Source organism: Anas acuta, chromosome 13 (genome assembly GCF_963932015.1).
Source record: "Anas acuta chromosome 13, bAnaAcu1.1, whole genome shotgun sequence".
In the NCBI taxonomy this organism is placed as follows: domain Eukaryota; kingdom Metazoa; phylum Chordata; class Aves; order Anseriformes; family Anatidae; genus Anas; species Anas acuta.
The window spans coordinates 12311526-12339076 of NC_088991.1; the positions used below are offsets into that span (position 1 = coordinate 12311526).

General features: G+C 37.8%; 1 protein-coding gene across 24 annotated transcripts in view; it reads left to right on the plus strand.

Annotated features, from left to right (window-relative positions):
* The window catches only part of HTR2C (5-hydroxytryptamine receptor 2C), a 286890-nt gene that overhangs the window by 165598 nt on the left and 93741 nt on the right, over positions 1 to 27551 (plus strand). For 2 of the 24 annotated variants that reach the window (XM_068696854.1, XM_068696862.1), the window contains one exon: positions 20506 to 20652. The exons of the other annotated variants lie outside the window; for them this stretch is intronic. The gene's annotated coding sequence lies outside the window, so the exon portion shown is untranslated. The remainder of the gene's footprint in view (positions 1 to 20505; positions 20653 to 27551) is intronic. 24 annotated transcript variants of the gene reach the window in all.

Sequence of the window (27551 nt, forward strand, 5' to 3'; positions counted from 1 at the left end):
ACAAGGGAAAAAAGAAGACACACTTTGATATCACTGTCAGCTCTTTCAACTCATATCCATCTGTACATTAAAATGGGGAATAGAAATCTACAGAGTTGCTGTAGGTTTAGGTAACACTACACAGAATATCATTTTCCTGCTTATTTGTGTGAGGGCACCCAAAGATGGAATGGGAACTGCTCCAAAAAAAACAACAACAACAAAAAAAAAAAAAAAACAAGTCAGTGGTAAACCTAGTAGAGAATATATCAAAATCCCATTCTACAGACAAGGTAGCTGTAATCTTATCAACGATATTCTGGAAAAGTAAATGTATTTTTTGATCAGTGAATGTCCAAAATAGGAGAAAATCAGAGTTTGGGGATTACAAAGACCTTGGCAAGGTCATACAAATCATAGAAATTATGTCAAGCATCTTACCTGAATAAAGAAGGAGGCAAGTTGGGAGTGGAGGCAAGATCCCAGCTAAACATTTCATAACCTAGAATTAGATATCAGCTATCTTAAGATCTTAAGACTTTTTATTATTTCCTTATTTGCTGAAGGAGATGGATTTTGGGAAGTATTTAATAAGAGTAAAGCAGCTCTGGTAAACAGTATAGGTAAGGGAATTTATGGAAAATGTAACTCAAGCTTAATCTCAAACCACTTAAATATGCAATGTTGACTCACTTGCATCTTCATAAAATATTCATTTCATTAACACTTTTTTTTTTTTTAATGCTTTTACTGCTGGTCTATTGGGAGTAAAAGGGAGTCTAAAATTTGAGATGGTGGTGATATGTTTGCCACCACCCCCTTTCATAATGTTCAGGTTAATTCTTCAGCCAAATGTATGCTGCCCCAGATGGTGGCTAGTTTCAGCAGAGCTGAGACAGGCATGAGACTGGTTTACCATACATTGTCCCTGGGAGATCTTTTCCAAACCTGGAAGTAAATTAAATAGTAGGCAAGGTCTATTTTAAAGAAAGGACATTTAAGTTTTTATTTCATCTGGAATACCCCTTTCAAGCTGACTTTCTCCTGCTAGGCTTGTTTTATATTTGATTAGTTCTGGGAGATGGATTTTGACATTTAAAGTATGTGTAATAGAAAGAGAATAATGACATAGCAGGGATTACAGAAAAATATTTGCCCTTGAAAATGGTAATGCATTGTTAAATACAGGTTGCATCATATCTAAGTATAATAAAATAAAAATTGAAATGTGAATGATTGTGTTGGGAATGAATAGTCTCTGAGAGCAATAGAGGAAGACAGAGGAGAGGACCTTGGCAATTCTAGCAAAATGCAGAACATCACTGCTGAAAATGGATTTTGTAGTATGGTTTTGTTGTATTTCCTAACCTGATATTTTATTTTAAAAAAGGACAAATTAAAAAAAATACTATGCACCCGAATTAAATATTAACAATGATTGTGTGCCTGGATGTCATGTCATGTCAGCTCCTCAAAGGAGAAGCTGCATTTGTGTGACATTCCTGTTAATGCTGTTGAGAGGACTTAAAAGTAAAATTTTATTGGGGGATGCAATGGGAGGTTATTTGTAGGGTGCATCTTTTCTGATTTATATTGTGGCTTCCATGACACTTGTGTCAGCACAGCTGTGGTGAGCTGAGGGCTGGAACAGTAGGCCAATGATTGGGAGAAGGATTTAGGATCTGTTTTCCTGCAAGTCATCTGCAGTCAGTGCAGTTCAGGGGGCTCTGAAGCCTACAGTTCGATGTTGTTTCCTTGACTCCACCATCCCCTATGTAGTGGCATGCAGATGTATTTATTTCTACTTTTCTGGTCAGGGATAAACTGTGCCAAGACTGGAAAATTTAATAACCAGTCCTCTGGAGCCAAGGGGGGTGATTGTGGTTGCTTTGGTTTGTAGGTGGATTGACTTTTTTTTTTTTTTTTTTAAATTGAAGTAATCAAAATTGTCTGTCTGGGGAGTGGAGTTTCGCATAAGGTGTTAGCTGCTTTCCCAGACAGGACTCAGTGTTGGGAACTGACTGGTGTAGTTGTTTTGTCACTCAGTTGACTAACAAAATGAGAATTAAAAATGTTAGTTTTGCCTGTTTTTTTTTTTTTTTTTTTTTTTTTTTATTCCTGTTAGTGATCCTTATCCTTCCATGTAACCCATGTACTGTGGTCCTTGTCATTATAATGAGTGTTATGAATGGGTTTGGTCACTCTCTTTTGGGCCAAGATCTCATCCAAACCATCATACATGTACAGGGAAAGGAAAATTTATGATCTAAGTGCATGAAAAAAACAAAACAAAACACAGAGATATCAACAAATATGCTGCTTCCTGATCTGCATACTTTTCCTAAGTTTATTCTAACAGGAGGCAGGACTACAGTTTTCTTGTAAATAAGCTATTTTTTTCTTTTCCCATCCTTTGTTTTTCAGATGTCCTTAATTCTTACTGACAGTAACTAAATCAAGTTCTCTTCTAGTTGTGTTTAAAGACTAGAAAATCCAGCACTAAGATAAGGAATTACAAGCAGTGAAGACTGCTCCAGCTTTCAAGTCCTGATGCTCCCAATAGCCCAACACGGCCCAGTTCCTCATGCTATTGTTAATGGTGATTCTCAAAATACTGTTATTTAAATGTTTTTGATGAAAGGAAAATGCGTGAGTCCTTTGTGTTTTGATTAAAATAGAGGAAGCCTGGACCTGCTTCTTTGTGTCTCATACGTGCTTGGTTTACTTACCTGCTTTTGCATTTTATCTAACCTTTGTCATTCTGGTATCTATGTGCTAATGGAACGTGCCTTGCACCTCTCTTGTGCTAGATTTTGCTCCTAGCAGATACATCCCATGGGCTCATAAAGATGCAGCTGTGGAGAAACTTATATTGTGCCTCTGGCATGCTTAGAGCTGCAACAAAATGCAGTGCATTTAAAGAAGTTATTGCCCATTTGTCATGCTGTAGGCTTCCACTCCTATTTTAAAAATGACTTTTTTGTTTCTGAGGGCTTTATCCTTGCAAGCAGAAGCAAGAGCTTGCTGCATGGTCATGCAGCACAGCTTGTGTGTGATATTTCTTCCCGTTTCTAGCCTCTAAAGTATATGAGAAGCTCCACGTTCCCTTTCCTTTGTGGTAGAGTTAGAGATAATGCATGACAAAAGCTGCTGTAGCCCACTTGGTTCCCTTTGCTTCTTGAATATAGCAAGAAGCTATGTCAGGGTCTCCACTCCCACCCTGTGCACTTCCCAAACTTGAGAATGTCTTTTTCTCAAATCCCGGAGAATGTGAGACTTAATGTAGACCTTTTGTGATCTGTTCAGGAGGGGACTACAGCAGCTCAGTTGCTGTAGGTTGCAGCTCATGGAGTGTTCCTAGTTCTACCACAACTCCCTTTCCCTAGCACTCTGCCTGTGTTGAGCATTCCCATTTTGTGACATCTCATCTCAGGGAGGTATGTACTCTCCTGCCTATCTAAACCAGTTATTCCTTGATCTCAAGATCATCAGAAGAAAGCAGTTGTGTACCCTTCCACTGACTCTACAGATGTGTCTGCTCTGCAGTGTTCTTTGGGATTTCCAAATGCATTGACCTTGCAGTGTGCTGTGCCAGCTCTGTCGTCTCCTCAAAATACAAAAGGGCCTCTTTTTTTCTATTTCTCTCCTGTAACACTTGCGATTTATGTCATTCAGCTGTTGAGGATTCTTCATCAATTTTCAGTGTTCTTTAAATTCCTGTTTGCACATCTGTTTGAAGCTGAAAAGTTCCTGTTATGTAAACCTGCAGATCTTTGCAGCCAAATTGTTTTTTTCTGAAGATTAAAATATTCGTTGTTCTGTTCGAGCAGTGGCTGTTTTCTTGTTGAAGAGGCAGAGCTGATAATTTCAAACAAAATGAGTAATTCTTTCCCCAGGTGATCCACCAAATAGTGAGCTGCTGTGAATTTCTGAGATTGGTGTCTCAGACCTTTTCAAGTTTGTGTCTCAGAACCTGTGGTGGTAATTGTGGGAGATCAGCAGGTATCTTTGTGGAAGAGGACAGATTAATACATATGTGTATATATGTGTGTGTGTATATACCTGTTTTCAAGCTCAAATATGAGTTCTATGTCATTACCTGAAATAGAAGTCAAAGGAGGCTCAGGAAGTCCTGCAGCAGTGCAGAGATTTTAAAGAGGTCTGAGAGCTGAAGTGACAAAACAGAAGGCTCATGGATTCTTAAAGTCAGTGTAGGGTGTCTGAGGTGGAATGTGCTCCAAGGAAGGGCCAAAAGAGTAATATTTAGAGTAGGGTGCTGGATTTACACAGCTTTGGAGTTGTTAGGAAATAAAGAATTATAGGATGGAACTGGGAAGGATGGGTAATTGAATCACATAGGAACTGAGCGACTGGATGCTGAGGCCGAGAAAAGCCTAAACACCAGAAATACATGTGTGGGGGCTGCAGGAGAGATCTGTGAACAGAAACATTGGAAAACAAGAGTTAAAGGATGTATTTAGTGTCAGGAATGGCAGAAGTGGCAGGCTACCCATCGACTGAATGTGAATTTAACTTGGGGTATTTCATTCAGTCCTTCAGAAACAGTGCTTTTAAGTGCAAAGTGATAGCAACAACTATATTGGCTCAAGATATGGATTGAGCAAATGATGGATAGTTAAACATGAATACACAGCATAAGGGGATACTAAGACTAGGTTGAACATGTTAAAAACAAATAAGCTAAACAGTGCTTTTAATGTGCCTTGTTGGCTTCAGTTTTGTTACTTATTTTTTTGCTTATTTTTATGTAAAGACTTGCACTGGGATGTTAATCAGCACATCTAGCCATTAATCTTTTTTATAGGTTGATCGTGATAGCTGACAATGACCAAAAATACATCTTTACAAGTGATAATAAGCAGGCGTAGGGACTCTGTTGTTACGGGTGGATACTTTGGGTTCAAATAACTTGCTGCAAGAAAGCAGATTTGTTGCAAAAGATGCTGATGATGCTGATTGTGGCTTAGATTATGGTGTGGTCAGTGATAAAATTGACAAGCTCCAGGAAAAATGCATATTATTTACTTGCTTCTCCACAGCATAAATTCCATTCTGCTCAGAAAACTTATGAAATGTCAGCAATGTAGAACTCATCCAATGTCCATCTAGTTGTGGTATGGTTGTTTTTTTGTTTGGTGGTTGTTGTTGCTGTTTTTTTTTTTTTTTTTTTTTTTTTTTTTTCCATAAGAGGTTACTTTTTGTCCTCTATGGTCTCATTTATGCTTGAAAATCCAGTGAAATTAACAGCATGCAGAGTGACTATAATGTATTTGCTAGATCTGTGCTTTCTCAACGGGTCACAAAGGAGCTTTCTGCAGAAAACACATTCCTAAGAAGTGACTGTTTTTGGAAGTGTCTTTGAAAATAAGTTGTGTTTTACTAAAAACATTCTCATTTTTATAATTCTCCCATCCCTGTCCTGTTCCTGAGTTAATTAAACCTTTATTAAATGTTTATCAAAAGAAAACACTTAAGATATTCAGAAACTATTTCTCCAAACTCTGAGGAGCTCAGAAGGGAGGGAGAAGCTTGGCACAAGCAGCAAAGCTATAGTCCCTAAAATTGGTCCCAGTTGACTTAAGTTAGCTTTTATCTGGGAAGCTGATACTTTACATGATACAGTGGGGTAGAATAAGATGGAAAAGGTGAAATATTAATGCAAAGGAACTAAAAAATAAACTTGCAGTGGACTATTCTGTACACTCAAAAATGTCAATTTAGGTATCACTAATACCTTTCAGGTACTGATAACCAAATACCCAAAAAAAAAATGTCACTGCATGTTACAGTAGTCCTGATTTATTCTGCCTTGGGGGTGGTGTGTGTGTGTGTTTCTGTCTGAAGCACAGATTTGCTTTCACACCTGTTTTACACCCAGCAGGGCACACGTACTTGATACGTTGACATCAGGCATAGAGAAAGCCCTTGCCCTGGACAGCCTTAGGTTTGTAAGTATTGCTTTATAGTTCACTTAAGTGATGGTTTTGCCCAGTTCCTTGTAAAAACAAAAACACTTTAGTACCTTTAGTATAGTATAGCAGAGAATTAATAACGAGTCTGGAAGAAGGACTTTTGAAGTAGGCACTTAATTACGTTTTGAGCTTTTCAATGCATTTCTTTAAGTGGGAAGGAGAAAACTGTTTCCCTCTTGGTTTTTCAATAATGAAAGAATATAATATCTCCTGTGTTCAGTGAGCCTGCTCATACAAAGATGTCAGAGGCATTGCTGGAGTCTTGCCTGAGTAAGAACAGCAGGCTGAGAGCCCCACAGAGCAGCACTGATGTGCAACCAAACACGATAATGGAAGAGTGGAAAGTAGCATCATTTAAAGAACATCATGAAGCAGTGTCAGGAAGTGTTTTTACAGACACAGATAAATTACTGGGATGCAGTCATCCCATCAGCCAAGAGGAAAAATAAATTTTACTTATGAGAAATAAAAGACCTGTCTTTATAGGAATGGTGCAATGCAGAGAGCAAAGTGGTCCTGATGGGTTTTCCACAAAGCAGAATGCAACTGCAAATTTATAAAGGCAGCCAGAAAGATGGTTTTGATTTTCAGTGTCTGTTCTGCCATTGTTTTTCTTTATTGTACAAAGCAATCATAATTCAGACTTGAAAGCAATTTAAACACAAGTTTTCAAAAAGACTTGATCTGTTTTTTGAACAACTAATTAATAGGCACTTTGGACTTGTATCTTAAACAGTATTTTAACTGTTAAATATTGTGTGATTTCATCTCTGCCTCAGCTGAGCACTGCACCTCAATGGAGATGGAAAATTATCTAGATTTTGATAGCACAGTGTTGTAGCTCTTCACCTCTTTGCTTTTCCTTGGTTTTGCTATATCGTTTCTCTACTTTGGCAGACACTGCTCTTGCTGCTGTGTTCTGCTTCCTTTACTGGCACTGCACTACAGTTCAATGGAGAGGGATCTTCAGAGACATGAAGCAATCCCAAGGTTTACTTGAATTTTTATCAGGTCTTAAGTGTTTTTTGTATTTTTAACTATGATACTAGCCGTTGGAAATCTCAGAGCAATTTCAAAGTTAGAGACACTCAAAAAATGGCCTCAGATTCACCCTTGGTTCCTTAATTATGCTTTCCAAGATACTATCTCATTATCTAAAACTCAACTATGTCATTAGTTATATTTCATTTTTTTAATCGCAAGCTATATATTTGTCATATCTATGGAAGCAGAAAACATTAACATTATAAATCTATGGCTTATGCAACCTCAGCACGAATTGCTAATGAGCAAACCTTCCTTTACATCCCTTTTAAAATTTCTTTCTTAAAACTTGTCCTGTAAATGGAGACTCTGAGACCAGAGATTGAAGCTGTGTAGTACCCCCACTTGGGCCTTCTTCCTGCCTTGTTATTGCAGGTATCTGTGTCTATATTAATAGTCCATTGTAACAAACTCACTACATTTGTTTTTTGATTTCTTAACATGTCATTATTTACCTGGCTTCCACAAACAAAAATGTAAATGCAAATGCCAGAGAGAAGATTATAATACATTGAAATAAGAATCTTAGCAAGTAATCTGTGCTCATAGCAAAGATTGTATTGTGGAGGAAAGCAGATCTCAAATTCAGTCTTATGTTCTTTTCTCACAATTTCTATGCATTTGTTGTCCAGAAGGGCAACTGAGTGGTCAGCAAAACTTAATAGTCATGGCTAAGGGTTGCTAGCAATGCATATAGATGATGCTTTTCTAGGCCAATATCTTGAGTTTGTTGACTTGGTATTTGTTGGATGCTTTGTCAGATCTTTTCACGTCTTACACACTGTAAAATCACTGTAGGTATTTTCATGAAATCATAGCCAAGCTCCAATGACAGTGGAGTCTCATGAGGCGACAGAGGGTCTTCCTAACCCTGAGAAGGGTTTCTCCATGCCTAATCATATTTTTATCATATTTTCACAGTTTTTCCTTTTACCTGGCATACACTATGGATTGCATTTTCCTTTTTTCCCTTTCCCCTTTTCCCATTGATCTTGATATCTCTGAGCCGCTATTTGTAGTTTAATTTTGTTACCACTGCTGCCTAAGTCTATATGACCACAGGGTACTCTCAGCTCCACCTGGACTCCACGTGAGTGGCCTTTAACTCTGATACCTCACCACTAGGTTACATTTCAGGTTTAAGATCCCTTTCCTCTTCTTGTCTCTGAAGTGCACATAGTGGACATTTTTCATTTGTTTGGAATTTTTCCTTATTCATGTAATTACTAAAAAGTTCAGCCATTTAAAATCCTGAATTTCAAACAAGTAAATATTTGGAGGAGGGAGACAGAGAGGCATGTTTTCAGTTCCAAATACAATAAAAAATTATAATGCAGCACTTCTTCTGCTGTTCTTAAAGTCTTTAAATAAACATGAAGAATGCTTTTAAATTGCAGCTAAGTATCTCTCAGTAGCATAGTAATTAAAATTCACACTCCTTTTCCTCAAATTCATGCTGGCGGTAAAGAGTAATATTTAGATCACTTTTTATACAAGTAGAACATTCACTTTCAACAGTTAGTGGATTTATTTTTTATCTGGAAGTGATGATATATTTTATTTTACTTGGCAAAAATTGCAACTGCAATTTACTGGATTTGTTGTTTTTATGACCTGTAGATGCACAGTGTATGTGCCAGCATACATAATCCCAATTTTATTCTTTTATGCAATGGAGAAACAAAAAAGATTTAATGCTTTGATGTTATCTACACCAGCACCATGAAGACTTGCAATGAATTGTAGGAGAACAACTGTAGCCACCTTACAGAAACCAGGAACTTCAGTGCAGAAGCAATCGTATAACAGCATGTTGCTACTGCCGATGAGGTTGGCTTCCTTCTTTCTCCTAAAAATTTCCAGTCAAGTGTTTTTACACCTGTTCGCATGCACTGGATGAACCAGTCAGAAATCCTGTCTACTCTCCTCCATAGTCACCAAGGAGAGCAAAATAGATGCGGCCTGTGTAGGTGCAGAAATAAAGGTGTTTGAGAGCTTTGCTGTAGTGTTTAAGGAACTGCATCAGGTTGCTGGTGGGTTGGGTAAACAGCAGGCCATGGTATCTAGCATGTCCTGAAGCATAGCTTAAGTAGTTTTCTATTGGATTTCTAAGGTTTCATAAAAATTTGAAAAAAAAAAAAATTAAAAAATTAAAAATTACCAATCAATCATTTCTTCTGCCTGAATTATGGCTTTCAGTGATGTCACAGTTAGCATTGCTGAAGTCGTCAGTTTCATTTGAGATAATCTTTTGTCTGTTTTCACAGCTTACCTTCTTATCATACCTGTAGCGTGCTTTGTGTGCTGAGGCACACCAATATTATTACGAGGGTGTTCAAATGAAATGACAAAAATATTTCAGCATTTCTGGTTGCCTGAAGCAGCTAGATTTTCTGCAGTTATAAAATTGAAATTAAGTTTGTATTTTTCTAAAACTCCAAACCCTTTCAAAAAAAAAAAAATTGTTCCAGATGTACAGTGTTGCTTTGGTGACAGTAGATGTCTGTTCTGGAAACAATATTAATATCTAATTAGATCATACAGTGTGAAAATTGATTCTAGACTTCATAGAAGGTATCATGATTTCTACAGATATGGAACAAAAACCCTGGAGAATATTCAAACTGTCTCATACTGGAAAAAGCAGACACTGTTACACCTTGCCCTAATCAAACTTATTGGAATTAAATAAAAACTACAAATGTTAGATATTTTACAGCCTTCAGGCCCCTGATGGGTCATGATTTTTTTTCTAAATGGATCTGAAAAATGTGACTAAACAGAATAAAATGGATTGAGAGGGATTTCAATTTATTCAGTGGTTCACACTGCTGCTAGAAAGTCCATGTGGGTCTATAAATGGGGAAAAAATAAAGCTATTGTTTCCTGATGGATAAGTTATAACACACAGATATCATTTCCTTTTTTTTCCATTTTATTAAAGATAAAAACATGAAGCAAAATGATACTTTGCCTGTTCATCTTATGTGTCCAATCCAGTAGTCTATCAGTGTTATTAATAACAAAACACAGTGGTCCCTCTGTTTTAGTTATTAATAACAAAAAACATTTATTATTATTGTTTTTATTAATAACAAAAACACAGGCAATGCCCCGTGCTACATAGAGCTTGCCCCTGCGGAGTTATGAGCTCTGGGAGGACCATGCAGATAGTTGCCAAAGTGAGATGTGTTAGTGTTTGTCATTGGCCCTGGAAAAAGCATAGCATAAAGTGGATTTGTTCAAGGTTTACTTTGCTGAGCCCATTCACTTTCATGTCATCCATTTCCTGTCATTTTAGAAATGAATCTGTTAAAATAACTCTATTTTTGTGACAGCTTTTTTTTTTTTTTTCATATAGATCTATAGGAAACAAGGTCTCTTTATGAAAAACCTTTTGTATATTTTAAATCAAATGAAATTCATATTGAAATTGTTCTCTGTAACTAAAACGTAAATTCAGATGCTAAACTGAACCAATCTGTCTGCTGCATATGCTTTATCATCTAACTGTCTTGACAACCCTTGTTAACATTTACATAAACTATACAGGCTAATAATAATGACGATGATGGAATTAGCTCGTTACTATCTTATTTTTGTTATGTAATTTTAATCTCTGTAGGAAGGAGAGCCACTATATCTTTTGAATTACTCAATGACTCTGTTTTACTATTATTAGTTATTTGTATGCATTTGTTTTTCTACACAGCACAGAAAAGCATGCTGGCTGCCTTGTAGGATATCTAGAAATCTGTCTGTTGTGCTTGTCATCAAGATTATGATATCATTTAATAATGACATTTTACTATCAATAACTGACCTTTCTCTGAAACATATTCAGTGTTAAATCTGGTTGATGGTAATTTTCAAAATAATTGTGGACAACATGATCATGCATCTCATCTCCTCTACATATTTTTTTTTCAGTCATGTCACTGAGTTGACTTTTGCAGAAAAGATAGCGAGTTTAGTGTTTAGCTACTTAGTTGTCACTAGAGGAAGGTAACAGGTTAATGTTTGTCCTAGCAGGGTAGGACAATAGCCACCTTACAGCCTTCAAGGTCCTAGTTTTTCTCAATGACACCAGTCTCTTTGCTCATTTATGAAAAATTGAAGTTTGATGTTTAACATATTACTCTATTTTCCTACAAATATATTTAAATCTTTTTTTTTTTTTATGATATGCTTAAATTCTCTACAATGTTATTTATGAAAACTTTGAAACGGAGAAGTACTTTTAACTGTTAATCAACGTACAAGGAAGGAAAAAATACCCCCTTAATTTAAAATGGTTATATGAAATTTATGTATAAGAAAGGAACATAGCTATACCTTTTAGAATGATTTATTGCACTAGTCTTAACTTCCTATTTCAGATTTTCACATGAGCGAAAACAGTCTATGTTTTGGGGAAAAAAATAGTAGGTGTGATTTTAGTTTTAATTTCTCTCATAAGTTGTTTCTTTACTAACGTGAGGGAGCAAGCCATATTACTGGCTGAAGCTTGGAATATCTGTTTTATAATTAAAGTTTTTGAATGATAGAGAAAAGGAAAAATTACCTTTAATTTGAAATTTAATTTTTACACATAGGAAACAAAGTCAGTAGTGCCAAAACACAGAATTATAGAAATATATTACTGATAGCGATATCTGGTATTGTCATGGAAGGACTTAAAAAAAGGTATCGAAGAACTCTGCTGGCCATTTTGAATTATGCAAAAGAGATTTTCTTGTTGTAAATTCTTGCATAGCAATCTGACTGTTTTTGATTTGTGCTCTCAAAACTAGAGGTACTGTTTTTGTACCTTCTTGTTAGAGAAAGGGGCTCCTAAAAGAAAAATAAGAAGATGCCAAGAAAGTGGATTTATTGAGAAACAGTTGTTTCTCAGACCTATATGTCTAATTTTCTTTAACAACTGTTCAGATTCAAAGCCAAGAATTTTTTTGTACTGCCTTTGTTTTTCTTCATTTGATAGGTTGCATCAGTTGTATTTATTTTTTTTTTAAATCTTCTTTTGTTGAGGGACTTCAAAGCCATCAGTGCCTTTCCATCTGGGGGCTGCATCAAGTCCCTTCCTGCCCCGTGTCTGTCCTTCTGCTGGTTCCTTTCTGTGAGTTTGTTCCCACTTTCATACACTGTGCCACAAGCCTACATCTCCAAGACAAAATGCTACCATTACATAACTGATGTGACTTGTACAGTGCACAAGTGGTGTGTGGGTGAAGGCACATCTTGGGGAGAGCAGAGCGATGGGTAGTATAAAAATAGGTATTGCAGTATGTGCCAAAATGAGTAAGTTACATTGTCGACTGAACAACTAAACCTAATCCCCCCTTTTCCTGCCCACTTTCCTCCCCCAGTTTCTAATAACTGTAATCCAATAAAATAAATGACATGAACTGAAAGGAAGTAGAAACTGGCTTAATTTTTGTCACTTGTCAAATATTCTATCATTTTGCCTGCTGTGAATTGCATTGAAAATTGGCTACTGTTTGGAGTTTGTAAAATATTTTAATGGGCAAACAAAAAGTGTTGGTCAGCTGTTTGTGAGTGTACGTATATATAAAAATACAAATCTAAATGAAGGACTATGCTTCACTGACTTATTTAGGGATCATTCAACTGCTTTTAAAGATGTGTTAAATAGCAAATGGGGGGGAAGTTGTGAATAGAATGGTTAACCATGATGAATTAGTGTTGAAATGTGAAGTTGATTAGTCATTTTACATCAGCTGTAATTATGGAACATTACTGCAAATAAATCATGTACGCTGGGATATACCAAAAGGTAATGTTATTGATTGCATCTGACATTTGGATAATAAGCTCCTATTGAAATCACACAAAAGGTAATTTTAAATCTTATGTCTTTGTCAAAGTTATGATTTTATGGTCAAAACATTACATTAGTTGGTTCTATACTATAGCCATAATGTAGTTTAGCTTTACGATATTAGACAGCTCTGTGTCTAAGAAGCTATGTTTGAAAGTTTTTCTTGTTGTGTATTGATGTGGACAGCCACCAGACCAGATCTTCACATGTTTTCAGATGTTGATATCTGTCTTTTAATATTGCACCAATTGGCAAAATGTCTTCGAAAATCCAGTCTATAGTTAATTCCACCTTGCACAAATATAGAAAACATTGGTGCTTCACCTTTAGGATCTGGGACATTTTGCACATACATTTGACTTAAAGCTGAAGGATAGCTGAAACTTGGCAAACCAGCTGCCATGTCACCATCCAGCTTTGGCTCAGCACTGGAGTTTGGAAAATAGAAACAGATACCTGTATGAGTGTGGGCTGATTGTGAGAAGTTCATAGTGCTGGGAAGAGGATAAGTTTGTTGTTTTTGTTTGTTTGTTTGTTTGTTTTTGTGGTTTTTTTTTTTGTTCTCAAGAAGTGGTTTGCTTACAGCCGCACAGGTGAAACCTCTTAGTGGATGTTTATAAAGAATGGTTTTATGTTGCCTTTGCAGCTGTAGATGGATATTTGAAGCAGTTGAACAATGCCTGCCTCGATTTCTATCTCTGTTTTGCTTTGCATATTTCAGAGAAAGGCCAGCAAGCTTGGCAAATCAAGGGAGTTGGCAGGTCTGCGATTTAAGCATCTTGTGAGATATCACCACCTAAGCAACAACTTTGAGATTGTGTGATAAAGGCAGATCACATCATGTCTATGTTGTGAAAAGACTGTAATATTTCAGGTATGTATTGGCTGAGTGGCCCATTTTCCCTTGTACTGTTTGGCCAGCTGACCTGCAGAATTGTTGCTATAATGGTTAGCTTTGTTTCCCTAGCAATTAGAGAAATCTGTTATTTACTAATTAGAAGTGTAATAGCGTTGCATTTTTTTTTTTTTTCCTGAGAGATATATTAGCATAGGTTAATTTTGCTCAGTAGCCCTGTGTAGGATTACATAAATCACAGATTATTTAAAATGATTGTGATTTAATGTGACACGATGAGCTTAACAATTGAGCACCTTGAGGGAGCAAGGGAGGCTTTAAATGGTTTGTTTGGCACAAGGAAACCTAACTCTTATCCTTTATTTTTGCTTGTTTGTGATGAGTTTGCTTGGTCTCTCTTCGCAAAATCCCAGTCAGTAGGCCAACACTTAAAATCGTTGAGATCCAGACAAATTGTTTTTGACTTTATGAAATCTCAGCCTGGTGGGGGAAAAAAAGGCTGCTTGAAAATAAGTCCAGGAGTTAACCTCTTTTTTTCCAGTCTGACTTTCTGACAGTCTAGCCAGACGCTAGCATGTACATAGAGGTACTGGAGAAGGCAGAACCCTTCCCAACCCGAACTTGACAGCACGTATAGTGTAACTCATTCATGAGTTCTCCTTATTGTAAATATTGTGTTTGTTGTTTGTTTTTTTCTTAACTCTTCTAAATGCTGTCTCAATTAGAAGCACGCGACTGACTCATTCCTGCATCTGGGCATTGACGTCATTGTGATGCACTTTTAATTTCTAGCATAAATGTTCCAGTCTTTCCAGTAGGGAATCTAAAATGAATACACGATGCCATTTATTACTGATGAGAAGTAAACAAACTAGAAAAATGACATTCATGGGCTTTCCAACTCATTCTCCATTGCATCGAACATATTGGACATCAGAGCCTGTCAACATAGTCATCCGAAAATGTCTCCTTCAGTGTTTCACTCCTAAGAGCCTGAATTATTCATCAGATATTTTACTATATTAGCATATTCTTATGATCACATTGAATTTCATCCCAGTGCATGAAAAAGCAAATTCACTGTTTCTGTTTGCATAAAACCAGATAAATATATTAATGCTTTATCAGCCACCCTTATAAATCAATCATAGCAAATCAGAGCAGAAAGAAGTACAAAGTCATGTCAGATCACATAAAATCAAATGTTTGCAATAGCTGAGGTGATATTGAAGCACTAGCGAAAGTTTCTAGTTCCTCAATGAGTGGCATGAAATAACTGATGCCAATATTTTAGAAAGGTGAAGTTATTTATCTTGCAGGATGGGGCGTCTGCAGTCAGATGCCCTCCATTCTTAGGTCCATACATGCCATGCATGTTACAGCACTGTTTCCTCAGAAATAGGAAACGTGTGGGGCAAGATTAAATTCCTTGCTGCAGAACGCAATGAAGATCTAGAGTTCTGATTTATTTATTGCTTGGTGAAAGGGTGAGAGGCTTATTTTCAAATCCTTTTTTTTTTTTTTTCCTCTTTGGTGACAAAATAAGTAAATTCTAAAATATTTTTCTGAGCTTATTTCTGAAATAGCACTGTGACAAGGGACATGACAAAAGCAAATTTATTTTTTGGGGGAAAAATTATATTCTGTTGTGTCAAAAGGCAAAAATACACTCATGACTTTTTGAGACCTGATTGAAACTATTGTAATTATAAGACTATTTTCAAGCTTGCAGATAAATTTTGAAGGTTAACATTAGTACGTGCGTAACTGTGGAAGATGCCATGGATTTAATTCTGTGTCTATATTAACGTACAAAGTGGAAGTTGGTATGTTGAAGCAAAGCTCTACAGCAGAATCTGTGCAACTCATAGAATTCAAGTGTTAACCTGGGGAGAGAGAAGAAGCTTGTGTTTCCTTGTGCTCATAATGTTTGCTTTCATAAAGCATCATGAAGGTTATTTTCTTATCAGCTTGGAATTGAGAACTCATTCGTATGTGGAAACATTGCAGTACTGCTGAGATTGCTAACTACATGGCTAAACAGACAGCAGGTGTTTCTGACTGCTTTTATATTCAGGAAGAGGAAAAATGCAATGGACAAAGCTAAATATTTAGGCATGGCTTGAGCCTAGTCCAGGAAACATGTATTGCATCCCAAGTGTATCACAAATAATTGATCATTACTGCATATGCACAGTAGTAGGTCTCTTAAAATTACTGGGATGGTTTCAACATGTGTCAAGTAAGAATCTATCTTAGATACTAGATAGGAAGAAAAGCAATTATTATTTTCTTTTAACTTTTTTCTTTTCCCCATCTGTTTTCTTTATGCTTCAGTTTTAGTTTGAAAAAGATTGAACCACATTTTTCAGGAACTCCCATGATTTCAAATTGCATAGAAAACTTCATTTAAGAAACACTAGTCCACAGGTTTTGAATAAAATGTATGCACTGACTGCAGCTGATAGAAAGATGGCTCAGAGGGTGTCAGTAGATAGAAAATTGGATGCATCAAGTACAAATTTTCCATCACTGTAAGGACCTATGAGTGACTCTTGTCCATCTCTCTGTTCTGTGATCAGTTTTGAAGGATTCTGCAGCTGGGCATATGAATCCCACCCACGAACCTGATAGGATGGTTAAAGTTTGGGCTTTCTGTTTCACAGCTACACAGGAGTTTCCTTAGCTGCTGGCCAACCAGGAATCATGGGCAAGGGCTATGCATTCCCCCATCCAGAGGCAGCAGGTGAGCTGTGCTAGAACCATTGGCAGGAGCCCTAGCACAGAGAAGCTGTGTAAAACTAAACTGTCCAGTGTTTGCCCAAGGTGAAATCCTTTATGCAACACAGAGACTTTTTTTGCACTAACTTTGACTAGAAAGAGTGAATAAGCAGCATGGTAATTATAATCTCTGCCTTTTGAAAACTCTTTATCGCTCTCTTGGACCTCAGCAAAAAAAGAATTTTGATATGTATTTTGAAAATACATATATAAGAAGCATTGAGGTATTTTCGCATCTAAGGCAGTGCAATCTGATCTGGAATATTAAAGGAAAAGCTATTTTAAAATTTGATGCATAGAGATGTGTGAGTATTTTTATAACAAGAACATTTATGTATTTCAAATATTCATACTCTTTACATGTGAAATTCAGCATGTATATTTGATTGTTGTTTGGAAGGGTTGTTGTGTTGTTCTGATTACTAATGATTGCATAACAGAAGTGCATGCCTGGAAGTTTTAATGCTGTGTGGTTTCACCTAGGGTTTGCAAATGCAGTTCTCTTAGGAAAAAATATTTTGAAGAAAAAAATGATGGGTTACGCTGTATTTGACACCTTTTTTTCCAATACTCCTACCTAGTTTGAAAGAAAGAAAAAAAAAAAAAAAGTAGATTCAGGAATAAAATACTAATTGCTGTTTAACCCTCTGTGCCCTTAGACTTCCTCTGGAGCCTAGGTTTGCACAAATTCTTAAAAACAGACAAAAAAAAACATTTGTTTCTTAAGGCATTTTCATGAGGTTTTGAAGAGCTTTATGCAGGCCATGAATACTATGAGTTGTAGAAGAAGTGCAGAATAGTGCAGAATTGCAAAATTGTGTGGTTCTCTGAATAGGCTACAGTAGATCTCAGACCATTTTGAAGAGAATTAAGCCAGTAGGCAGTACTGAAGCCTTACTTCAAGTAAAAGCATCAGAGCTTTGAGCCCTGTATTGTGAGAATTCTGCCAAGAAGTACAATTCATAAAACAAAACAAAGCAACACCCACCTCCCCACATGCTCTGATTGTGAATATCACCTCCATGACGCATGATGTCATGTGAAGCTCACTGAAAACACGCTCTTCTCAATTCAAAGAATGGTTTTTAGGTTTTTATTCCCCCCCCCCCCGCTTTTTTTTTTTTGCGTGTGTGTTTGGAAATCATTAGCTTTCAGTTCTGTCCTGTTCACAGCTGACTTCTAGTTTCCTTGCAGTCTCACAGCTTGAACCACTCTACTGCTCTAATCTTTAAAACAGTGGTTTTCTAGAAGTATGGTTTAAAGGCAGTCATTCAGATTTGATCTTGTGCATGAAGTTCTTCTACTTTCTAGAATTACATATAATAAAGTCTTGTGGGGGGGGGGAGGGGGGAGGTTGGGGGGAGGAATAGCACTAGCAATATCTCTCTTTTAAAATTGTTCCAGTTTGCAAGGTGTAGAAGTGAAGGCAGCAGTGCGCGTCCTGCTTCCAAGGACCAGAGCTCTGCCTCAGGATGGGACAATATATTTCTCATATACTGACTTTAAATTGCAATTTTGATATATAACAAGTCAATACATTTTTCTAAGTAGTGTTAAAATAAATATAAATTGCATATAATTTTATGTATAATATATATTATATAGTGTTAAAATGAAATAAATACTGTACTAAAATATTATTGAGAATACAGTTTGATGCATAACATCTATTTAAAATATTCACATAATGTATTGGATTTGAGATTGTACTGAAATAGTTCTTCAGTTTCATTATAACTTCCGTAGGCAGAACTCTGATCTATATAACCAAGTGAGCACTATTTTGGAAGAAAATATTCTAAATATTTTCCCCTTTGTCAATTATAGGGGGAAAAATGGGAATCGTTCCCTTGTGAATCACAGGATGGTATTTATTTCTCAAGTATTCTGGGATTTGTTTTTCTTTAAGCTTAAAACAGAATGTTGGGAGTTTCTCACCTTAACAAAATGCTTGGTTTCTAAAGACTGAGATTTTTGATCCCATGTACTCTGACAGTTTTTCTTGTAGGTTTATTTTTGTCCAAACTGTTATTTTCAGCTCACTCTGTACATGTGCACTAGACTTCTGCAAATCCATAGTGCAGGTTTAGTGGTTTTGAACAAATAATTAGGCTCTGTATTGTCATAGAATTTCACAAATCATCCTGACATCTTAAGAGCTGAATTCCATCTCTGAAATGCCAAGTTGTTTGGGTTTTGTTTTTCTTTTGTTTTGATTTTTTTCTCCTGTGAGACTCTGGGCTCTTCAGCAACTGAGTGATGCACATGAACCAGGTAGTCCGTTGTTTACCTGTGTCTGCACCTGCAGTAGCCTATGGACAACTCTTAGCTACCTCCTTTCCCTGACTATCTGCAGGGCTCTGAATGTCCAACGAAAGGTGAGCAGAGGCAGCAGTGAGTGCTGCTGCAGATCTGCTCTGTATAGCACATCGCTGCAGCTTGGTCAGATACAAGATCAGATATTGAAGCATTTATAGGTATGTTTCTGGGTTTTGAAGGTCTTGAAATTCAACTAAAACGTCTTTTTTTTTTTTTTTTTTTTTTTTTCCTCTTTGCTTTACCTTGGCACTTTGGCACTTCACATGCTGCTAATAACAGAAGGCAGTAAGCTGCTAAGAACTGAAGTATGATACTGGTATATTTTCTTGATAAAGGTTTAAAAAGCTTGAATTCCACTTTACACCTCTTTTTCCTTTGTTAGCAAAACAACTAACCTCTTATATCCACAATTTTTTTTATTATTTTTTTTTTTGTGTGTGTGAAATAGTTGGGGAACTTGCCTAAAACTCCAAACCATGAGAAAGCTTCACTGGACAAATTTAAGTGCAGTACAAGTCATCTGGTGTGTTTATAGTGAAGGTGATAGCTCACAAGTCTAAACTGCAAGTCTAATCCTGGTTCTCACTGAAGGCAAAAATTTCATTACACGATTTATTTATTTTTCATTTGTTAAAAGACCTGATTGCTGATCTGTTTGACATGTATTAATTGCATTTATGTGATCTGGTGGTTGTGGGGAGAAATATTCTTAAAAGCATCATTATTTTTGTGAGCAAACTTTCTGATTAGAAATCTTTTACAGAAAGATGCATTCTGCTACTTTATATTTTGGGGGAGGAGGAAGGGAAGAATAATTGTGTATTGCACAGGAATAAACTAGAAAGGGAAGACAAGCTCACTAAGAGTATTTAATTTAGTTCAACTGTTTATGACTCTCAGCCATGTAATCCCCAAGCCCATGCAGGTTATATGAATCATTGAAACCCCCTATGTTTCTGACTTAAACTAAGCATGTGTAGGCAATGCTGGAATTTCCTACCTTTTTATTTATTTTAGGCCATTTCTTATGGTTACTGTGGGAAAATTTAGCCCTTCATTTTCTTTTGAAACTTTCCAAGCAGTGCGTGATGATTTATCTGTGGTAGTCTGTTCGGTAAAATGTATGCGCAGTTTGGCTGACTTCTCCACTGCTGCTATCTTTGTAGTCCTGAGGAAATTTAAAAGCTAGGGAAGAATATTCTTAACCCAGTGGAACTCTAAATACTATTGTTTATTACATTAGTAAGCAAGGGTCTTTGGAAGATTTTCAGGAAACATATCCTGTAGTTAAAGCTGGTTTTACAAGAGCTGGAAAGGAGGGGTTAGGGAACTGCAAGGCCATTTGATTGTGCTATAAGCTTTAATATCTCCCTGCTCTTATTTCAGATGTTTGAAGTCACACTTTGCTTGCTCAGCTGATAGTACACAAAGTGATCATTAATCAAAGTAAATAATGTGGATATAGCAAGAAACATAAGGCCCATAACATAGAGAGGGAGTTGCATTGATTCTGGGGGATTTTGGACAGCAGGGTATTATCATGGCAATGTAAATGGATAAAGTTTCAGATTCAAGATTAGTTTACAGTTCACCATGCATCACCTGAGCTCTGGGAATTGTATGAGAGTCTGCAGCCTCTGGTAAATGCTGCCATTTCTAAATGTAACTTTAACTCTCTTTCATCTTCACCACAGGCCAAAATCACACATTCACATGGCTACCATTCCTCAGCCTTGGTGGGCTGCCACATGTTAAGCTGCTGGGCTTCAATGCACATGTGAAGGGCTCCCAAGAGAGAATCTATACAGCCACAACTTAGAAAGGGGATGTTGTCACCTAAGGTATCCACTTTCCAGTTTCACCAGGTGATTGATGGGTTTTATGACACCCTTACAGAGAAGTAATAGTGGAGAATCTGATATTCTAATATGGATGATTTTACGCTTAATATTTTTTATATGATGCATACATTTTATCTGTTGTCTTTGGAAGCCTGCACCAGAACAAGCAATTTGAAGCAGCAAATGTGCTAATTAGCAAGCGATATGTAAATCCATGTGCTGGAATTAAGGCAGGCAGGCTGTGTGCAGAATCAGGGTGTGCACTGCTGTTGCAGTCACAGGTGAGAAGGAAGCACTACTAAGCACGCAAGAGATGTTTGACGTCTGAGCTGAGAGCACTGGCACCTTAACAAAGAAACCCTTTTTTCCCCTCAATAGTAGTAGTTCTCACTTAACTGAGGAGAGCCAGAGATGTAAGACAGTTGCTTTAGCACTGGAGGAGGATTTTTTGCATGTGTTTCATGTCAATAATGTTTTCTCATTTTTTCTTTGCACCTTTGAAAAAAAAATTGAAATTACTGAATTTTATTGCCTAGTTGATGGAGTCAATAGAAAACTAACTGCAGGGCGCTCATCTCTCAAGGATACAGTGATTCATAACTTGGGATAATGGGACATCTTAACTTTCCAGCTCCTAAACTCAAGAGTAGTGAGGAAGTTGGACTACATGGGCTGGCATGAGAGCTGGTTTTGCAGTGAGGGTAGGACGGCGGTGAATGCTGATGGGAGATGATAGGAAAGCTCTGTTTTGCCACATAGTGTGGGAAGCATAATCCCAAATGAGTTTGTGGCAAAATCCATTCTCATACAGTAAGTCAATGATGGACATGAAGGCTTCTGATTTCCAGATCAGAGTCATATTTACTGAAGCATCCTTCCTTTCTATAATAGTGCCTGGATTGCGTGTTTCAGTTACATGAAGACTGATCTAGGAATGCGACAAAGGGAAATGGCTCTTCTGAGAATGTAATTCTGCTGGTTTTGCTGGCGCTGTTCTTGTCATGCTGCTTCATACTGTACATCCTGCATCAGGCATTGTTCTGTTTGTCAGCTTGATGATATGTGAAAGGCATACAATGAGCAAAAACACAAGAAGAAGTCTTACACAGGGCAAGAGCGTAGTGTAGATCTTCTGTGGAAAGTGCCTCCCAGTTTCTGGCTGTGAGTGTTTCAGAACGACAGTGTCTGTATTTTCTTTGATGCTTTCATAAAAGTCCTATTTAAGGAGATGTGAGATTATGAGGTAACATCTAAAAAAGAGGGGAGAAAATAATTGACTACTTAGTGCAATAGAAGAAATTGAGAATTTAAAGTAATTAAAATAATTCCATCCTAGTCAGTCTCTGACTAATTTTGTGTATTTCTCACAATCAATCAATCAAACAAACAAACAAAAAACAATTCTTTCAAATTCTCATGCAATTTTTTTTCCATTATTTTCCTCAAGTTGGTGACTTGAGATCTTTTTCCTGTGGATGTGTCAGTCACATACATGTATAATATACATGCAAGGGCAGCTGTTGGCACTGATTCAGGATAACTGCAAAGCCACAGGGAAAAATGAAAACACTTCCATACATGTACAGGGGAAAAGCAAATTAAACATTACTCCAGTTCCTTTTTTTGTTTTACAGTTACAGTAAATGAGATGTTATTTTTGACAGAAACAGGTAATTATATTTTGAATTCATTTGGGTCTCTTAAAGTCACAGGGAAATCTGGGGCAGAAACAAGTAAAGGCTGTATGTTTCCTAATTCATTGCACAGTGCCTTAGCCACAGAACCACCTCAGTCTAAACATTTCCTTCTTAGGAAGATGCTGCTTTCTGAAGTGCTGCTCCCATGAGTTAATCCATGGAACTGCCTGGCAGCCACAGAGCACTGTAATGCTACCAGGTATTTACTTACTTCAACAGACTTTGCTGGTGATGATAAGTTTCTGCGCAGGCTGAGAAGTGATTGCATGATCTGAGTCAATTGTGCATTGACTTTTTCTATGCGAATGAGGAAGCTTTAACATTCCTTTGGATGGCATCCCTTCCTTCTGGTGTATCAACTGTACCACCCAGCTTGGTGTTGGCAAACTTGCTGAGAGTGCGCTCAATCCCACTGTCTATGTCATGGATAAATATATTAATCAGCACTGGTCGAAGGACTGACCCCTAAGGGTCACTCCATCATAGGACACCAAATTGGTCAGACATGATTTGCCCTTGGTGAAACCATGCTGGCTGTCTCAGATACCTCCTGGTCTTGCATGTGCCTTAACATTGCTTCCAGGATGATCTGTTCCATGATCTTCCCAGGCACAGACGTGAGGCTCACTGGTCTTCATTTCTACCCTTTTTAGAAATGGGAGTGATGTTTCCCTTTTTCCAGTTACCAGAGTCTTTGCCTTACTGCCATGACTTTTCAAATATGATGGACAGAGGCTTCAAAACTACTTCAGCCCAAATTCAAATGAAGTAGTGCAAAGGCTTTATTTTCTTGGGGTCTGTTGCACCCTCACTCTGTGCCTCACTGGTTATTTCATGATCTGTCGGCATTATATTTTTGGTGTGTTGAGTTTTAGGGCATTTTTTGTTTGGATCATGCTATATCACCTTTGCAGTTCATCCCTAACTGCCTAGAACTGAGTAAGTTCTGGTGATTAAGGCGCAAGGCTGAGAGCTGTGGTATGGGTTGTGTTCTTGCCTTCGAGACTGGCACTGTGCATTGATGAGCAAGATGTTTAATTTCTTTCTGTACTGTTGTTTCCTCCTCTGTAACTGTGAAATAAATCTTGCTTGCAGAAGATTTTGAGAATGCAGATATGTTAACGTTCACTGGCTTGGATCCCTTTGTAGGAAAAACTTTGGAGGGGTTATACAGACATATTAGGAGATTGCAGCTGGGCTGGCTCTGTATTGGGTCCAAAAGGTTTTTTGGCACCAGCCCTGATCTGAATGGGGAGGATGGGCCTGTACAGCTGGAACTGGGTTACAAGCTATGGAAGCTGATCTGCTCCCCTGGGTAGTGCCGATGGGTGGACGGAACACTCTGCCCTTTCCTCATATAAATCTGCAGCTGATGCCCTCCTTCTTGAGCCCCCACATGCACTGAAAATTATTGTGATAGTATGGGTGGTCAGCTGAAAAATCATTGCTTTTGTGTCTGGGATTTGCTATTATGTGTTTGATGCTCTAAAATGCAGCAGCACTGACGATTAAAAATAGTTTCAGCCTTCAGCACATATGCAACTGCAAAAAGGACTGTTCTTTCAGCCAGCAGTTGACAAGTGAAGCCTGTGTCTGGGAGCGCAGCACTATTCACATGCAAATGCTCCTTGTCTTACTGAACTGGTACGCTCAAAGTTGTTGCTGAAGTAGGTGTAGCAAAAAATTTTGGCAAGCCCTGTGTTACATTGGTAGACATTTGAGAACTTTGTATGTAAAAATAATGGTACTGTAAAACGGTGTGATAATACACAGAGGAGGAATACCTGGCAACTGATTACTAAATACTGGGCCTGAGAAAATGTCAGTATTAAATCACTAGTAACATAGACTTCCTAGCTGCAATGTACCTACATGGAGCACATGCCTTTGTTTTGGAGAGTACAAACAAGAAGTTAGCAGGAATGGACTGGTGTCCTCTCACCATGTACAGAAATAGGATCTGATGTAGCTGCAAGGAGATTGCTTTGGTCCCATGGAAGTCAATGGCAAAACTTCCACTGATTTCAAAGACAAGCTCTGAGTGTGAACCACCATTTGCCATTTCCTCCATCTACTTCTCCAGTAACTTAAAAGTTTTTTATCCTCAACTGTTGAGTGTATTTGCATGTTGGCAGTGTGATGGTGAAAGAAACTATAGTAGGAGGACAAATAGTAGTAGGTAGGAATTGAATGAATTCTGAGATCAAGGGTGACGTTCATATGCCAGCCTGTCAAATTAATAGTAGAGACAAAAGCTAACACAGAACATGATAGAGCAGATTGTGTTAAGCCATCTGAACTGTTCTGGTTTGCATATGGTGCCATGCAAAGTAACTTTGGAAATGATTTAATTTTCCACTGTGCACACATAAGGTCCTGAAAATAGCACAAATACTTGAGCAGATTTGCTTAAAAATCTGAACATTTTCCCTTCTGTGAGAGCTCCTTTGGTTGTTGTGTTTTAAAATAAATCACGTTTCTATGCATTTTGACTTCCTTGGGCATTATGGGAAATTATAAACTACTTCATATGCAGGGTGACATTTCAGATGTGGGTGTATGGGGCCCTCACATACATTTTGCAGCTATTTGCTTTGTCACTTACTTCATCTGTATGTGACCTGTCTCCATCAGTGGAACTTGACATGTTCTGCAAAGTTCTTGCAGGCTCCAGTTTGCTGAGAGGATCTATTTCTTCAGTAAACTGTAAATATGTGGGCGCTATCACTCAGATTCTCAGCAGTAGCTGCTCATGCTATAAACAGTTTGGGGAGCTTTTGATCCCAAACCATTCAGCAATTCTTGCCTGTCTTATGGCAGCTGTAGATTGAACCAGCTACCCAAAACAAGAAGGTCTTTTGGAGATCCCAGAGTCTTAAGCACAAGGTCCATAGAGGCATTCAAGAGGTGGTTAGAGTCAGAGCTGTTTTAGAGGCTCCAGGCTAGCTGAGGATTTCCTAGACAGGCAAACAGTGATCTCAACCATTTTGGTGGTAGCTTTCTAGCATTGTAAGATACATCTAGTGGGGCATCTGATTCATCTTGCTATGCAGGGCAGAGGAGGCTGGCGAAAGAGCAAAGTGGCCAAAGAGACGAACTTGCCCTTGAAGATATCAGGTGCCAGAGTTATGCAGCTGAAGATGGCCCTGGCTTGCTTGTGAAGTGCCACGAGACACCTCCCACGTGTGGCTCTGGCAGTAATACAGTAAAATACAGTTGAAAGCAGAGTGAGTCCATTGCAGACAGTTTTAAAGAGTGCATGGGTCCTATTTTCTTGTTTGCAATGATTATTTGTTCAGTAATGTACTCACAAAACAACCCAAAAATAAAAACAAGCCACAATGCTTTTTTTTCCCCACCCCTCCACCCCCCAGGAATGCTTTAAAGTGGGGAATTGCCTGAGTAATTTTCTTCTGAGTGGAAGTAATTACCCAGGTTTGTACTTTGTGGCTTCCCTTTTATTAAGGCTTAGGAGCAATACTCTATTTTGAATCCTATTATTCTTTTCATCCGAAACATTAAGTACAGTGTTAGTGAGCCAGCTAAGGGGCATAGGGTTGTTAGCACAATGCAGTTTGCTATCTCTGGGGAGAAGAAAATGATTGACATTTATCAATGGTTAATAAATTCCGTGTCTAAAGTCAATCTGCAACAGCAGCAAAGATTATTTTATAATGTTATTTCCTGGGTGAATGACATTATAGAATTTCCTTGATTATTCATCTTTCTGGTTTTGAAAATATCCAATTTATTTTGGAAGCTGGGTGGTAATGAGCTTGCAGGCAGCTTATCACGTAATTTCCAACTGGCAACAAAGCTGGTCTGCGATCGTATTTTTGCTTCTGATAGTGTTTCTGTTTGTTTTATGCTTTACCAAGCATTAATGTTTAAAACAAAAAAGCAAACAAACAAAAAAATACTTTACAGTAATTGGGAGTCCTGTCTGTGTTCCGCTGAAGGGAAGATGAGTTCAGGGGCATCTTTCTGATCTAAATGCCCTTGAAAAGAACTATGAGTCTCTGTGAAACCTTCATGATGGGAGATAGCAGCGGAGAAGTGGCTGCACGGATGCCACACTTTGACTATATGATGATGAATTCCCACGTGTGTCAAAGGGACCACCATTCTCCTGTACTATATTTCTTTTCACACATTAAATGGATTTAGAAAGCAAGCACCATTACCTCTGCTCCTCTGCGCTGAGGTTCCAGGGCCTGAAGAAATATTTGGTCCATGAAGACTTGTCTCCAGGGGTACAGGGATGTTCCTTCCTGGCCCACAGACTGATAAATCCAATACAGCAAGGAAATTGCTGTGGTGGTACTGAGTCTGCAAAACAGGACATGTGGCTAAAGGTTCCCTCAGCACCTGCAGGTTTCCTACCTGGTACCTGGGGGTTTGCAGCTCCTGAGCCTTTGTTGAAGGGAGCTTGCAGTCTGATCATGGCACTTTCCCTGAGAGCAATCCACTCGCTATGGCAGTCAGACATAAGTACAATCAGCATCTAGAAATGAGCATTTTAACATGCATCTCTAGTAGCATCCCCGAATGGGCTGTGCTAAATTAAATGTATTGTTTTTTTGATTTAGCTTTTAATCTTAAAAGCAGGGTTTTCAAATAGTCACGCATCAGAAAATGTATTTTGGAAAGCTTTACACTCAACTGAATAAACATCTAAAACATCATCCAATATTCTCCCAACAAGGCCGTTTAAAATTCAGGTTGTGTTAGTGACTAACAAAGCAATGAATACCCTGAAACAGGACTGAGACTAGATTCTGGTGAGTTAGGGGGATTAATTCCAGCACTCACAGTTGATATAATTCTTTCCTTGTGGAGTTCAAACTTTGCTGCTCCAAAAGAATTAGCAAGCAGACCACAAACTCAGCATGTGTCACACAAGATAAAAACAGACATTAATTGTAAATCGTTCTGGGTACAAAAAATATTAATTTCACAACTTAAGGGAGCTATCATATACTGTACTAATAGCTTCTCCACATTTGTTTCTGAGCTCATGGAGGATGTATAAGGATGACTACCCAGCTATGGTGTTTTCAAGTTGGGTTCTTTTGTTGTTAACTCTGCTCCCTTCTAAAAAATTCTTTACTATGAACAATAAATAGACATTTTGTGTTGGACTTCATACACCTGCCTTTGCTGGTGGTGAGAGGTAGAGCTACAGTGTTTTATCTTTCTGCA